Source organism: Mercurialis annua, linkage group LG3 (assembly GCF_937616625.2).
Source record: "Mercurialis annua linkage group LG3, ddMerAnnu1.2, whole genome shotgun sequence".
Taxonomy (NCBI): domain Eukaryota; kingdom Viridiplantae; phylum Streptophyta; class Magnoliopsida; order Malpighiales; family Euphorbiaceae; genus Mercurialis; species Mercurialis annua.
The window spans coordinates 61124144-61139167 of NC_065572.1; the positions used below are offsets into that span (position 1 = coordinate 61124144).

Below are 15024 nucleotides of genomic sequence, written 5' to 3' on the forward strand. Positions count from 1 at the left end.
TTAATTAAGTTTTGATTTGTAACTTGGGTTGCTTTGAATTGAAGCTATTGAGTTCCGCTTTTAAAATGGATTGTTATTTGCTAATTTATTTTATAAATATAAACTTGGGTTTATATTTGATAAACGTTTTGAGTCGGATTAGACTTGGGTCATCCGGCAAGTGAGGTTAGCTTGGTAGTTGTGATAACTCGGCTAACCCACTATTTGGAAACTATTTATTATTTAAAGTTATTTAATAATATTTATAAATTGGATTTTAAGCGGGAACTCAATATGCTTATATTATCTGGGCTTTATTATCTAATGGGTATTATTTGTGTGTGCTTTGGATTGTTTATTCCGACATGTTATTTGTGCTAGTCCTATGTGGTGTCTAGTACTCTCTAGAGTTAGGGTCTGTTTTTAATAATTATTTTATTTGTCTAGACTCGTCTACTGTTCGTGCTTCAGAGGCGAACCAGAGTTAGTTGCTTGCCGGTATTTCACGCGGATTAGCAAGCAGTGAGTTTATATTTACTATTTACCGCTTTATTAAGTAAATTGTTATTTTAATATTAAATATATATACTGTACGTATATTTCGAACTATTTTATATTATGGCTCTTAGTTGGAACGTGCTACCTAATGGGCATCATTAGGACTGCGTGCGCACCGGTATTGATCTGGGTAAGGTATATATGGAAAAGTGGTAACTCGGTGTGAGCATAGCTCTCGGGACCAGGTAGAGTAACTCGGTGTAGCTCAGCTCTCGGGACTCTGGTATAAGTGTGGTCAGTGGTAACTCGGTGTAGCTCAGCTCTCGGGACCAGACCTATTGGATTATGATTATTATTTAGAATTGTGGATTAGGGTTCCAACTATTATCTGTAATATCGTTATTAAATGTTTTAAACGTTTTAAAGGTTTTCCACTTAATAAATGTAAATAGTGGTATGAACTCATCTCAGTATATCTGACCCCGTTGTTTTCCCAATTTTTCCCAGGGTTATGATCTGAGAGAGTCTGGTGATCTCCGCATTTACTTTTCCTCGGAGGTTCCTTTTATTTTAATAAAACTGTAAAACTGTTTTATTCTTAGACCGCAGTAGTAACTAGACGTCTTTGTTATTATTATATATTTTGTCGGATTGGTCTGACTGGTTATATTGCTCTGGCATGTTATGTATTGATTTCGGATTAATTATGTTATATTAACTGTTGATTATTATAACTGCTAGTTTAGGCTGAAGTCTCGGTTGCCCCCGAGCATTGGTTTTCTGCAGGTTTATGTATTGATGTGTTAAATGATAGGCTAGCTACGGGTTTCGGTACTACATTACCCATACCCTAGCGCCGGTCGCGATTCATGAAAATGGGTCGTGACAAACTTGGTATCAGAGCTTTGGTTTCAAACCAAGGCCATTGCTTGCTATGTGTTTACTCTGTTAAGTATTGTTGTGTCTTAGGAAACTACTGCGGATATAGGTTTCTGTCATGTCTTTTTAAATGTCATCTTTTGATTTTTCAAAATATTCTGCCTACACCAATAGGATTGAGTCGAGTCAGTCATTGTATGTTGATTTGACGCTATTAAATGTTAATTTTATTTCACTTGGGTGAATGTTTTATTTGCTGTTGATTTCTCGGGAAATCCTAACTATACTTGTTTTGTTTCATACTTGGGTATGAATTACGTGTTATTTAAATTGCTTTTGTTCAATCCTTAGGATATGGACAACCTTATTCGTACTCGTGGTCGTGCTGCGGCAGAGCAGGCAGCTGAGGCTGATGATGCGATTTCCATGGAAGTCGATCAGAACGTACCACCAGTTCCGGCCAATGCTGGACGTGGTAGAGGTAGAGGTGCTGGCAGAGGTAGAGGTAGAGGCAGAGGAGCTGGTGCTGGTAGAGGTGGAGCTGGAGGACGTGGTGCGGCAGGCGTTCAGGCACCGGATGTGCAGCAGGCACCGAACGTGCAGCAAGCACCAGGGGTGCAGCAGGCACCAAATATGCAAGCGTTCGACTTCACTACTTTCTTGGCTGGCGTTGTCGAGATGCAGAACAATCAGGCTCTACTGCAGAATCAGTGTAATATACTGGGTCAGTTAGCGCAGCAACAGCAACCTCAGGTTGGTGCTGTAGCTGGTATTGGTGGACTTGCTGGTGTCGGTCATGTTCCGACGGACAGAGAGTTGGTGATGATCTACTTGAAGTTGAATCCGACTTCTTTTGATAGTACTGGGGATGCTCTTGACTTTTTGGAGGAATTTGAGTACAACAGTCAGAGGATTCAAGCTTCTGATCGTCAATCAGTGATGCTTGTGGAGATGTCGCTGAAGGGTCCAGCTAAGGACTGGTATCGCGATAACATCAGACCAGTTATGGATACTTTGTCTTGGACTGATTTTGTGATAAGGTTCAGAGGTTACTATCTACCCTTCTCTGTTACTGAGAGTTTCAGAGAAAAGCTGCTAAATTTGAAGAAGGGGGATAGATCGGTGACAGACTACACTACTGAGTTTGTACGTTTGGGGCGGTTTGCTACAGATCTACAGGGTGATCAAGAGCGAGTGAACGACCGTTATATTAGGGGTTTAGGCTCGGAGTTTCTCCCTTTGCTGATAGGGACAAACATGGAGTTTGCCCGGTTAGTGGATAGTGCGCGGCGGATGGAGAATTCGATGGTTCAGTTTGGGACGATCTCTGACCCTTTCCAGAATCAGAAGGGAAAGAGTGACGTTCCTAGTGGGGGGCAACAGGCCCCAGTGCAGCATAGTAGTGGGAATTTCTACAGTGGCTCTTCTCAGGCCAACAGGGGGAGTCGACGGACTCACAACAAAGGGAGGCATAGTGCCAGGAGTGCTCCGTACAGTTCCAGTAGCAGTGGGAGCAACCGTGGTTCAGGACGCGGGTACAATGGTGGATCGAACATTCCGTTCTGCCAGAATTACAGACGCAGGCATTATGGTCAGTGCCAGTTAGCTCCTGGAGGTTGTTTCACTTGTGGCCAGCCGGGTCATTTTTCTAGGGAGTGTCCGACATCTGGGCAGCAGATGTCTAACTCCAGTGTGGCGCAGTCTTCTTATCAGCAGCAGAGACCTGCGTTTTCACAGTCTGTAGGATACTCTCAACCTGCAGCATCTTTTGGTGGCCAGCGGGGCCGTGGTTCTGGTGGCAGAGGTTTTGGTGGCCGTGGTAACGGCGGTAGAGGTTCCAACGGTTATGGTACTGGACAGAGTTCGCAGCAGCAGCCGCAGGGTCAGGCCAGAGTGTTCGCACTTACTCCTCAGGATGCGCGTGCATCAAACGCTGTGGTGCAAGGTACCATCCCGATTTCTTTTACTGATGCTTTGGTATTATTTGATGCGGGTGCGACCCATTCGTTTGTTTCTACTTGTTTTGCTGGGAAATTGGGTAGAGCACCATCTGTTTTGAGTGAACCTCTAGCTGTGTCTACACCTATGTCTGAAGGTGTAGTAGTGGACGTCGTCTATCCTTCGTGTCCAGTGGTTATTCAGGGTAGAGAATTATGTGCTGATTTGATTGTACTTGACGTTCTTTGTTTTGATGTTATCTTGGGGATGGACTGGTTGTCACGCCATTATGCTTCTATTGACTGTCGAGGGAAGTCAGTCGAGTTCAGGATTCCAGGTGATCTACCTTTTTCCTTTCATGGAGAAAAGGCAGAGACACCTAAGAATCTGATTTCCGCCATCAAGGCGAAGCGGATGTTAGGCAAGGGTTGCCAGGGTTTTCTTGCTGTGGTTCGTGATTTGGAGACTAGTAGCGGTGATATGCATAGTGTTCCGATAGTGAATGAGTTCACTGATGTGTTTCCAGAGGAATTGCCTGGATTACCACCTGATCGTGATATTGAGTTTTGCATTGATGTGGTTTCTGGTACAGCTCCGATTTCGATACCGCCGTATCGGATGGCTCCTGCAGAGCTGAAGGAGTTAAAGGACCAGTTACAAGAGTTGTTGGATAGCGGGTTCATCAGACCGAGTACTTCTCCGTGGGGTGCTCCAGTTCTGTTTGTAAAGAAGAAAGATGGTTCCTTTCGACTGTGTATCGACTACAGACAGTTGAATAAGGCTACTGTCAAGAACAGATATCCTCTTCCTCGCATCGATGATTTGTTTGACCAGTTGCAGGGTGCGAAGTGTTTTTCCAATATTGATTTGAGGTCTGGGTATCATCAGCTACGGATCCGTGATGCAGATGTGCCTAAGACTGCTTTTCGGACTCGTTACGGACATTTTGAGTTTCTGGTTATGTCCTTTGGTCTGACGAACGCACCAGCAGCGTTTATGGATATGATGAACAGAGTGTTCAAGCTGTTTTTGGATCAGTTTGTTATCGTATTCATTGATGACATTTTGATCTATTCTCGGAGTGAGGAGGAGCATGCTTATCATTTGAGGACTATACTACAGACGTTGCGTGAGCATCAGTTGTATGCTAAGTTCTCAAAATGTGAGTTCTGGTTGGATCAGGTTACCTTTCTAGGACACGTGGTGTCGAAAGATGGGATCAAGGTTGATCCGAAGAAGATTGAGGCGGTCATGGATTGGCAAAGGCCAAGGTCAGTTACCGAGATCAGAAGTTTTCTGGGTTTAGCTGGCTACTATCGTCGGTTCGTGCAAGATTTCTCCAGAATATCTGCACCTTTGACTAAACTGACACAGAAGGGTGTCAAGTTTGAGTGGACTGACAAGTGCGAGGCGAGCTTTGAGAAGCTCAAGGAGATTTTGACTACAGCTCCGGTTTTGGCATTGCCTTCTGGCATTGACGGTTTCACAGTGTATTGTGATGCGTCTCGGATTGGTTTGGGTTGCGTTCTGATGCAACATGGACAGGTGATTGCCTATGCTTCCAGACAGTTGAAGAAGCATGAGGTGAATTACCCTACGTATGATTTAGAGCTGGCAGCTGTGGTTTTTGCGCTGAAAATCTGGAGGCATTATTTGTATGGTGCTACTTGTGAGATTTTCACTGATCATAAGAGTCTGAAGTATATCTTTGATCAGAGAGAATTGAACTTGAGACAGAGGAGGTGGTTAGAGTTGCTGAAAGACTACGACTGTACTATTCAGTACCATCCTGGTAAGACTAATGTGGTAGCCGATGCGTTGAGTCGCAAGTCTTCGGGCAGCTTGGCTCATATTTCTGAGATTGGGCGTAGACCCATGGTTAGAGAGTGGCACAGTTTGATAGCTTCGGGCTATGGTTTTCAGATTTCTCAGACTGGTTGTTTGTTAGTACAGTTGCAAGTGCAACCCGTTTTGATTGATCGGATCAAAGCTTTACAAGCTGAGGATCCACAGTTGAAACGAATTATTGAGGAGATCCAGCAGGACAGTAATTCTGAATTTACATTTGTGGATGGTGTTCTGAGACATGGTTCGAGATTGTGTGTTCCGGATTCAGATGGTTTGAGGGACCAGATTCTGGAAGAAGCGCACAAGTCTGCTTATAGTGTTCATCCGGGTTCTACTAAGATGTACCATGATCTTAAGGGTACCTACTGGTGGAGCGGGATGAAGAAGGATGTCGCTGAGTATGTTTCTAAGTGTCTGACGTGCCAGCAGGTGAAGCTGGAGCATCAGAGACCTTTTGGCTATCTGCAGCCACTACCTATTCCAGAGTGGAAATGGGAGCGGATTGCTATGGATTTTGTGGTTGGGTTACCACGTACTCGACAGGGATACGATTCCATCTGGGTGATAGTTGACCGTATGACCAAGTCAGCTCATTTCCTTCCGATTAAGGTTTCGTATACTGCTTCGAGGTTGGCTCAGTTGTACATCGACAGGATTGTCAGTTTGCATGGTGTACCGGTTTCTATTGTTTCAGACAGAGGTTCTGTGTTTACTTCGAGGTTTTGGAAGGCGTTACAGGAATCCTTGGGTTCTCGGTTGGATTTCAGTACAGCTTTTCATCCTCAGACTGACGGTCAGTCTGAGAGGACTATTCAGACGTTGGAGGATATGCTCAGGATGTGTGTTCTCGATTTTCAGGGTAGCTGGGATACTCATTTGCCGTTGATTGAGTTTTCCTATAACAACAGTTACCACGCGAGTATCGAGATGGCGCCGTATGAGGCTTTGTACGGGCGCAAGTGTAGATCTCCTATCTGTTGGGAGGAGGTCGGAGAGCGTAAACTCTCGGGAGCTGAGATTATTCAGATTACCTCAGAGAAGGTACCGTTGATTAAGCGGAGGTTAGAGACTGCTTTTAGTCGTCATAAGAGTTATGCTGATCCGAAGAGGAAAGACATTGAGTTCCAGGTTGGTGATTTCGTATTTCTTCGGGTTTCGCCTATGAAAGGCGTGGTTCGTTTTGGTGTCAAGGGAAAGTTGGCACCGAGGTATATTGGTCCTTATGAGATTTTGGAAAGGATTGGAGTTGTGGCTTATCGTCTGGTTCTACCGCCAGACATGTCGTTAGTACATCCTGTGTTTCACGTTTCTATGTTGAGAAAGTGCATTTCTGATCCTTCACACGTGATTGTGCCTCAGAGTGTTGAGATTGACCAGGAGCTGTCCTATGAGGAACAGCCAGTTGAGATTGTTGATACGCAAGTGCGTAAATTGCGGAACAAGGAGATTCCGATGGTTAAAGTTCTCTGGCGCAATCATTCTGTAGAGGAGTGTACTTGGGAGACCGAGTTGGATATGCGGAATCGCTATCCTTTTCTATTTCCGTGAGGTACAATATCTTGATTTCTGTGACTTTTATGATTTTTACTTGTGTTACGTGTTGTTCTAATGGTAATTGCTTATCGTGTTAAATTCGAGGACGAATTTTTTAATTAGTTGGGGAGAATGTAATATCCCGTAAAATTTTGAATTTATTTTGTTATTTTCCGACGTGGTTCCGGATGTGTTTTGAAGAGTATTTGAAGTTTCGTAAATTATTGGTGGTTCGATTCATCTTTGGTTCGATTTTGAGTTTGGTTCTCGGTTCCCTTGGGTCTTGGTTCAACCAAATGGTTGAACCAAGGAATAAACCAGGTCTCGTAAGAGACCTGATGAATTCCCGCACAGTCTCGTACGGGACTGTGCCTGTCCCGTACGGGACTGTGCAAATTTTGCACTGGTCTCGTACGAGACCAGGCTGTCCCGAACGAGAACTCAGCATTTTTGCTGAGTCTCGTTCGAGACTTGTAACGGCAGTTTGGGAGGCTTGATTTCTGCCATTACTGTTTTGATTTCCTTCCCTTTTTAGCTGATTTGATTCCTCATTTTCCTTTCCTACAAATTCAGAAAACTCTTGCTTCCATTCTCTTCGTTTTTCTCCATAATTTTCACCTCCAAATTCTGCTCCAAACTCAGCCCCGTGGTAAGTGTTCTTGACCATTTTTCATTTCAGAATTCAGCTTTGAACATACTTTGGTTTTCTGATCCGTTCGTTTTCGTTTCTAGATCGAAACTGAAACCGTTAAATCTCAGGCGTTCTAGACTCGTATACCTTCGATTCTACTCATTCGCTTCGCTTAACGGTACGCTGTTGATCTCGTTCTATTGCCGTTCGGTTTACCGCTTTTGTTTGTGTATTTTCTGTTTCATTTTTGATGCTTACTGCCGATGGGTTTCCTTCTTGTTGCCATGATTTTGATTGTTTGGAAGTTATAGATCTCTTGGGTAATTGTTAGTTTATGATTTCATGGAGTTACCACTCTGTTTTCCATTTTTGTGTTAAGGGTTGGGTTCGGCAGTTAACATTGATGTTTGATTCTCCTTGTTAAATGATTATGGGTGTGTAGAGATTGTGTTATGTTGATTTGGATTGATTTATGGCTATTAGGTTGTTTTGGTTTGATGAGGATTGAAAAATGGTCTTAGTTCAGAAGCATAAAAATGGTGAATCGGTTTTGGCGGGTTCCTTTTGTTTGAAAGGAGGAAGATGGTGAAAAGACTCCTTTGATCACTCAATTGTTTTGCCTAAATCAAATAAATTCCTTAAGTTAAACTTTACCTATTGATTTGATAATACTTTGGATTTTGTTATAATTTATAAGTGATACTTGTAAACGATATTTTTATAATCTAAGTTAAACATAATTACTCGGGTAATTGTATTATATTCGTATGTCAATTTAACACGAAAATGGTTAAATTTCAATTTAGTCCCTAAACGAGTTTTATAACTTATTTAAATAAGTTTTTGGTTGATAACTTCATATTTTGTTTTAATTATAAAACAAGAGCTATTAGATTGTATTTGGATATCGAATTAGCTAAATTACAATTTAGTCCCTAAATGGCAAAAGTACAGTTTAGTCCCTAATTGGCTAAAGTGCAATTTAGTCCCTAAACTTTTATTTGACTTATTTAATTAAGTTTTGATTTGTAACTTGGGTTGCTTTGAATTGAAGCTATTGAGTTCCGCTTTTAAAATGGATTGTTATTTGCTAATTTATTTTATAAATATAAACTTGGGTTTATATTTGATAAACGTTTTGAGTCGGATTAGACTTGGGTCATCCGGCAAGTGAGGTTAGCTTGGTAGTTGTGATAACTCGGCTAACCCACTATTTGGAAACTATTTATTATTTAAAGTTATTTAATAATATTTATAAATTGGATTTTAAGCGGGAACTCAATATGCTTATATTATCTGGGCTTTATTATCTAATGGGTATTATTTGTGTGTGCTTTGGATTGTTTATTCCGACATGTTATTTGTGCTAGTCCTATGTGGTGTCTAGTACTCTCTAGAGTTAGGGTCTGTTTTTAATAATTATTTTATTTGTCTAGACTCGTCTACTGTTCGTGCTTCAGAGGCGAACCAGAGTTAGTTGCTTGCCGGTATTTCACGCGGATTAGCAAGCAGTGAGTTTATATTTACTATTTACCGCTTTATTAAGTAAATTGTTATTTTAATATTAAATATATATACTGTACGTATATTTCGAACTGTTTTATATTATGGCTCTTAGTTGGAACGTGCTACCTAATGGGCATCATTAGGACTGCGTGCGCACCGGTATTGATCTGGGTAAGGTATATATGGAAAAGTGGTAACTCGGTGTGAGCATAGCTCTCGGGACCAGGTAGAGTAACTCGGTGTAGCTCAGCTCTCGGGACTCTGGTATAAGTGTGGTCAGTGGTAACTCGGTGTAGCTCAGCTCTCGGGACCAGACCTATTGGATTATGATTATTATTTAGAATTGTGGATTAGGGTTCCAACTATTATCTGTAATATCGTTATTAAATGTTTTAAACGTTTTAAAGGTTTTCCACTTAATAAATGTAAATAGTGGTATGAACTCATCTCAGTATATCTGACCCCGTTGTTTTCCCAATTTTTCCCAGGGTTATGATCTGAGAGAGTCTGGTGATCTCCGCATTTACTTTTCCTCGGAGGTTCCTTTTATTTTAATAAAACTGTAAAACTGTTTTATTCTTAGACCGCAGTAGTAACTAGACGTCTTTGTTATTATTATATATTTTGTCGGATTGGTCTGACTGGTTATATTGCTCTGGCATGTTATGTATTGATTTCGGATTAATTATGTTATATTAACTGTTGATTATTATAACTGCTAGTTTAGGCTGAAGTCTCGGTTGCCCCCGAGCATTGGTTTTCTGCAGGTTTATGTATTGATGTGTTAAATGATAGGCTAGCTACGGGTTTCGGTACTACATTACCCATACCCTAGCGCCGGTCGCGATTCATGAAAATGGGTCGTGACAGAAAGTCATCGTGATTTTAAGATTAAAGAATCAGTTTAGTATTACTATAATGAGAAGTACTTATGTCAGTAATCTATGTAATATTCTCATGATGAGTCGTCCAGAGCTTTATTTCATAAATGACACATATAATTTGACTTAATAGCTTATATACATGATTAGTAGAATATAATATTCTTAATTAACATCATACTAGTGTTAATGAACTACTAAAATTAAAGATATATTGAATAATTCTTTATTAGTTCTAAGGGTTCTACTATCATGTCACATATTTGATGATAATAAGAAAAATTAATCATTCAAGCATTTAATCATAATATAAAATGATAATAAAAGTTCCAACTAATTAATAACAAAAATAATAAAATCATACATGGTCTAACATGAATAATCTAAGTGTATATCACAAAAAATATAAATTTTTAATTATATGTACCAGATGTATTTGAGTTCTTATAGAACCGGAGGTATCTATTTTTTTTCTAAAAGAAAAATCTAAAGATGGACCAGACATCCTTGTTTCCAAAGACAATTCAATTAGTATGGATTAGTGGAATATAAAAAATTCTTCAAATCTTTTTTTTTTCCAAAAACAATGATAGAAAATATTATAATTTTTTATTTACAATAGAAAATAAAAAATAAATTTAAAACTTATAAATTTTAAAAAAATTATTTCCATCACTAGACTAGCTAAATTTGAGGGTAATGTTGGAATTACATCATGCAAAGCATTATATAAAAATTAAAGTTAATTAATAATCTATTGGTACAAGTTGGTAATTTGCCTCTTATACTCACCTTAACCTTATCCTTCATTAAACAATTACTCCTTATATTGTTTGATCTTACCGTGATTTGATAATTTAACAGAAAATTTGAGATTAAGGTTATAATTAGAACATGGAGAATTTGGTAAGTATTAAATGAAGTGGCAAACCTAAACAAATGTTAGTTTGGATCAAGATAATGCATGATTGAGCACTTTTTATAAATTAGGATGGTGCCATCAATTTACTAATCAATAACAAACTTTTTGTTGGCACAATTTTAGTAAATTTTTGATAAAAAAGAGGAATCTAATTTTTAAAAGTTGAAGTACTTGCAACAATTAGAAAACATGCCAAGAGTTACAAGCATGAAAATCACAGCCCCATTACTAGCTATCATGATTCTCTTCATAAATTTATTTGCTTCATCAATCATTCTGAGTGGAGATGAGCAAGAATTTGAAGCAAATTTAGTTTGGTTAAAATGAATTGATTTGAATGTGAACAAAACAAACCGAACTTTATCGTCTTAATTTATTGGAAACGTATCGATTCAGACATTTGCACTACCGAACAGAATCAAATAACCAATTTCACACCCTCAATTCTAAGCATTAAACAACCTCACATCAATTTTATTAAAAGAGTTAGTTTGTCTTCTTGTTGAGTGTTTATAGAGGTAAAGATGTCAACTAACCTATACTGGGGTTTTGAATGAGAAAAATTAAATATACAAATTAGGAACAATGTTCTAAATGAAGAAGGTTTTGAGTCAAAAGTGTATAAATATCATTTAAGGTTAAGCTATAGTTCTGCTAGTCATTAAAATAGGGAGAATCAAGAAGGGAAATGGAGCACTATCAGTTCGCATTACCCATATCTCAACTAATCCTAATTTTGTTAATCTCTTAACTACTTGTTTTATTGTTATAATGATGATTTTAAATCTAATTGATGAATCATCAAGGCTACGAGATACTTTTGCAATCAGATGATAACCTGAAATTTAAGAACACTGATTGCAAAAAAGAAAATCAATCTTTTTCCAGTCATCCACTCCGACATTCAAGTCAGTTTGATAAAGGAAGAAGAGAGAAGATAAATAGATTAACTAATCTTTACCGGAGAATACGAAAAACAATATCTTTAAGTTTAACCGTAAAGCGATTTATATAGAAGCTCAACCGAGTGGTGAATGTTTCTTCTCTATTTTTATCTAATCGCCATGCTAATTTTTTAAGCTATCTAATAATCTTTTAGGGGATGTGCGTCAGGCGCGGGCGGCGTAGAGGACACCTCAAGTGTTAATTTTTTTTAGTGGTCCTTTCTTGGCTTACGAGGCAACTAGGGTCTGATTTGATAAATATCTTAGTTAAACAAGTAGATGCTTGAGGAGGCGTAAGCGGAACTTGAAATTTTTAACAAAATTGAAAGCAAGATCCATGTAATAGATAGATAAATAGATAGAATTAAAACTAACCAAATGTCAAACACACAAAAATGTAGGAGAAAAGAGAAATGTTTCACTTTAGTAATACATTGTCTCAAATAAAAAACGCCTCTAAAAGAACGCGTTCTCTATGAGTATCCACACGAACAATTTCTTCTCAAAATTAGTGCTTGTGTGCTAGCACTTTTTATTTCTCAAAACAATTCAAACTAAGTGGTCAATATTTCGTGAGTGTTTTATATTTGATTTCGAAAACACATAATTAAAACCTCAAGTTTTAGTGTGTACTTATAGACAAATAATACATCTTATGTTTACTCAAAAAAACAGTGTGTTGCAAGCAAATTGAAACAGATAGTTTTTTTATAACTTTTTGAGTTTAAGTATATAAAAACTCTGGTTAATAATCACTTATGGCTCTTGATTTTTGGGTATGTGATCACTAAACCCACTGATCTTTAAAAACAATCACTAAACTCCTTTATCTTTGTGGCGGCGCTCAATATCCTCCCCCTAAAATCGATGATTTTTATTAAAATTGATGACGTGGCAACTATTTTTTCATGTCAGAGCCAACAAAAATCTGCTCACATGTCAGATGTCAGCTGACACCTCACCACAAGCCCAAATATCCCAAAATTCAATTAAAAAAACTAAAAAAAATCCAATTAAATCCAACTCAATCACTCCACTACTAACTGCCCGCCACACCGCCACCGGTTTCCGGCCACCATCCCACTGCCTCAACGGCCGAATTTTTTTTCTGGCCGTCTTCTGCGATGTGTTCCTCGAGAAAATGTTCAAATATACCTCAGAAATAATGTTATTTTTTTACAATAATGTTCAAACATGGATTATTAATTTTTGTTTACATATAGACTAATAAATTCTATTAAATATTTTTTATAATATCAAAAATTAATTTTTAAAGTCTAGTATTGATAATGTAATATAAATAAAAAAACAATTACACATTTTTTATAACTATATTTTAAAGCAATGTTAATTATTAAAATTGTCAAAATAACACATTAGTGTATTGTATTGATTAGTAATTACTAGTTATGATTAATGTTGCTGAACTATGGAGGAAGAAAAAGAAAAAGAAAAAATGATATGGAAAAACCTAGTGAAATTATTCATGTTAGAGCAAAGAGAGGCCAAGCTACAGATAGTCACAGTTTGGCTGAAAGAGTAATATTATGATCTTATATATTTCAAACTATATAATAAATCAATTAGTGTATGTATGTAAATGCATATATATATATATGGTTCTGTGTTAGTTGTTATAGGTAAGAAGAGAGAAAATCAATGAGAAGCTTAGGTTCTTACAGGACCTTGTTCCAGGATGCTATAAGGTACGTATATGTGTTGATTGACGTGTCACGTGATAAATGAATGATTTATGATCCTATACGGCGAATTAGGTTTATATACGAATTTCTCGTATTATGCCTTTTACGCTTTTTCTAGCTTAGGACAATAAATGATAGTGTATCTTTGATTGTTGCAGACAATGGGAATGGCTGTAATGTTGGATGTGATAATCAATTATGTTCAGTCTCTTGAGAATCAAATTGAAGTGAGAATATATTAATATTTCATTCCATAAATATTATTTATTTGTTAAAATACTTGACTTGTTTTATTTTTTTTCATCTCTTCTTTCTACACTTTTCTAGTTTCTGTCTATGAAGCTTTCAGCAGCTAGTATGAACCATGACTTCAACATGGAATGGGACAATTAATATTGAAACAAGGCCTAATTACTTAAAAAAAACCCACCTTGAAACAATTTTTCGTTTATACCCTGACCTAGGAAAAAGTTTATTTGTACCCTTTTTTTTATTTTTCGTTTTCAATTGTACCCAAAATTTTATTTTTTGACAATTTAATTAATTAAAGGATGAAAACATTAAAAATAATTAAATAGAAGGGTTATATCATCCTTTTTTATTTGAAAAAATACAAATAAGTTAAAAAAATGAACGATTATTTTAAGCTTTTTCTAAATAAAAAAAGTTCAATTTAGTGCTTTAGGGTAGAGTTGAAAATGAAAAATAAAAAAAAAGGTACAAATGAACTTTTTCCTAGGTCATGGTATAAACGAAAAAATATTATAAGGTGGGGATTTTTTAAGTAATTAGGCCTTGAAACAATGCAGGTATTTAAGTGCTTAATTGAATGTTTTTATTTCCTTATTTTTGATATAGTAAAATTAATTACAGCAAACTATTCTTTGAAAATGTTGATTAGATGGCGAAATGAATTAGTATAGCCAAAAAGTATGACGAAATTGATAAATATATCCCAAATAAAAAATTGTGTCCATTTGGTGCACCAATTTTGTGATTTGTGTTAATTGTATTCGGACAGCGAATAAAATTGATAAAGGATCTAGCCAATAAAAATGAAATATATCTTATTTTTTTAATTTATTTTTATAACATATTAGTATAATAAGAGCAAATTAATAAGAATTTAACAGATAATCTATCCAATTTTATCAAGACATTTGTACTATTATCAATCAAATTATGAATTTTTCTCCACCAAAAAATTTATTTTATCATAAAAATAAATTAAAATTTAAATTATAATATTTTTTTATCAATTAGACCCTTTATCTTTTTGTTTGTTGGTTTAGATATAATTGATTCGAACAATAGAATTACTGGACCAAACTTATGCAATTTATTGCTTAGGATATGTTTGTTAATTTTATTATAGATTTTTTTATGAATGAATTTTATTATAGTTGTGAATTATTAATTCGTTTTATCTAATTATAAATATTTCTTTTTAAATTGTATTAAAAATCAATCATAAATGCTTTAGGGAACAAATGCATATGAAGTCCAAGAGATGGAGAGGATGAATAGAGAGAAGGGTATGAAGGATTTTTTTAGTTATTTCCACACAACTTTGCCTTTTTAATCTTGATTACTAAAATCCTTAAATATAATTATATTCACGTCCTAATTTTAAATTACTTAATTATAAACATGCATGCATATGAAAAGAACACTTATATACCTTATCTACTGCACTATTTGAAGGAATTGAATAAGCATAAATTATGTTTATTAATGTAATCTTGTACTTTTTAATATACTT

The 15024-nt window shown here is 36.7% G+C and overlaps 3 long non-coding RNA genes across 3 annotated transcripts; all 3 read left to right on the plus strand.

The window, feature by feature from the left end:
• The first annotated feature begins 406 nt into the window (after positions 1-406).
• Positions 407-1211, plus strand: LOC126674804 (uncharacterized). Its single transcript, XR_007639624.1, has 2 exons — positions 407-501; positions 985-1211. It is a non-coding gene; the product is annotated as an uncharacterized LOC126674804 (long non-coding RNA).
• Positions 1212-8722: 7511 nt separating this feature from the next.
• Positions 8723-9527, plus strand: LOC126674805 (uncharacterized). Its single transcript, XR_007639625.2, has 2 exons — positions 8723-8817; positions 9301-9527. It is a non-coding gene; the product is annotated as an uncharacterized LOC126674805 (long non-coding RNA).
• A 3487-nt stretch (positions 9528-13014) lies between these two features.
• On the plus strand, positions 13015-13489 carry LOC126672787 (uncharacterized). Its single transcript, XR_008790312.1, has 3 exons — positions 13015-13098; positions 13200-13265; positions 13421-13489. It is a non-coding gene; the product is annotated as an uncharacterized LOC126672787 (long non-coding RNA).
• Positions 13490-15024: the final 1535 nt, after the last annotated feature.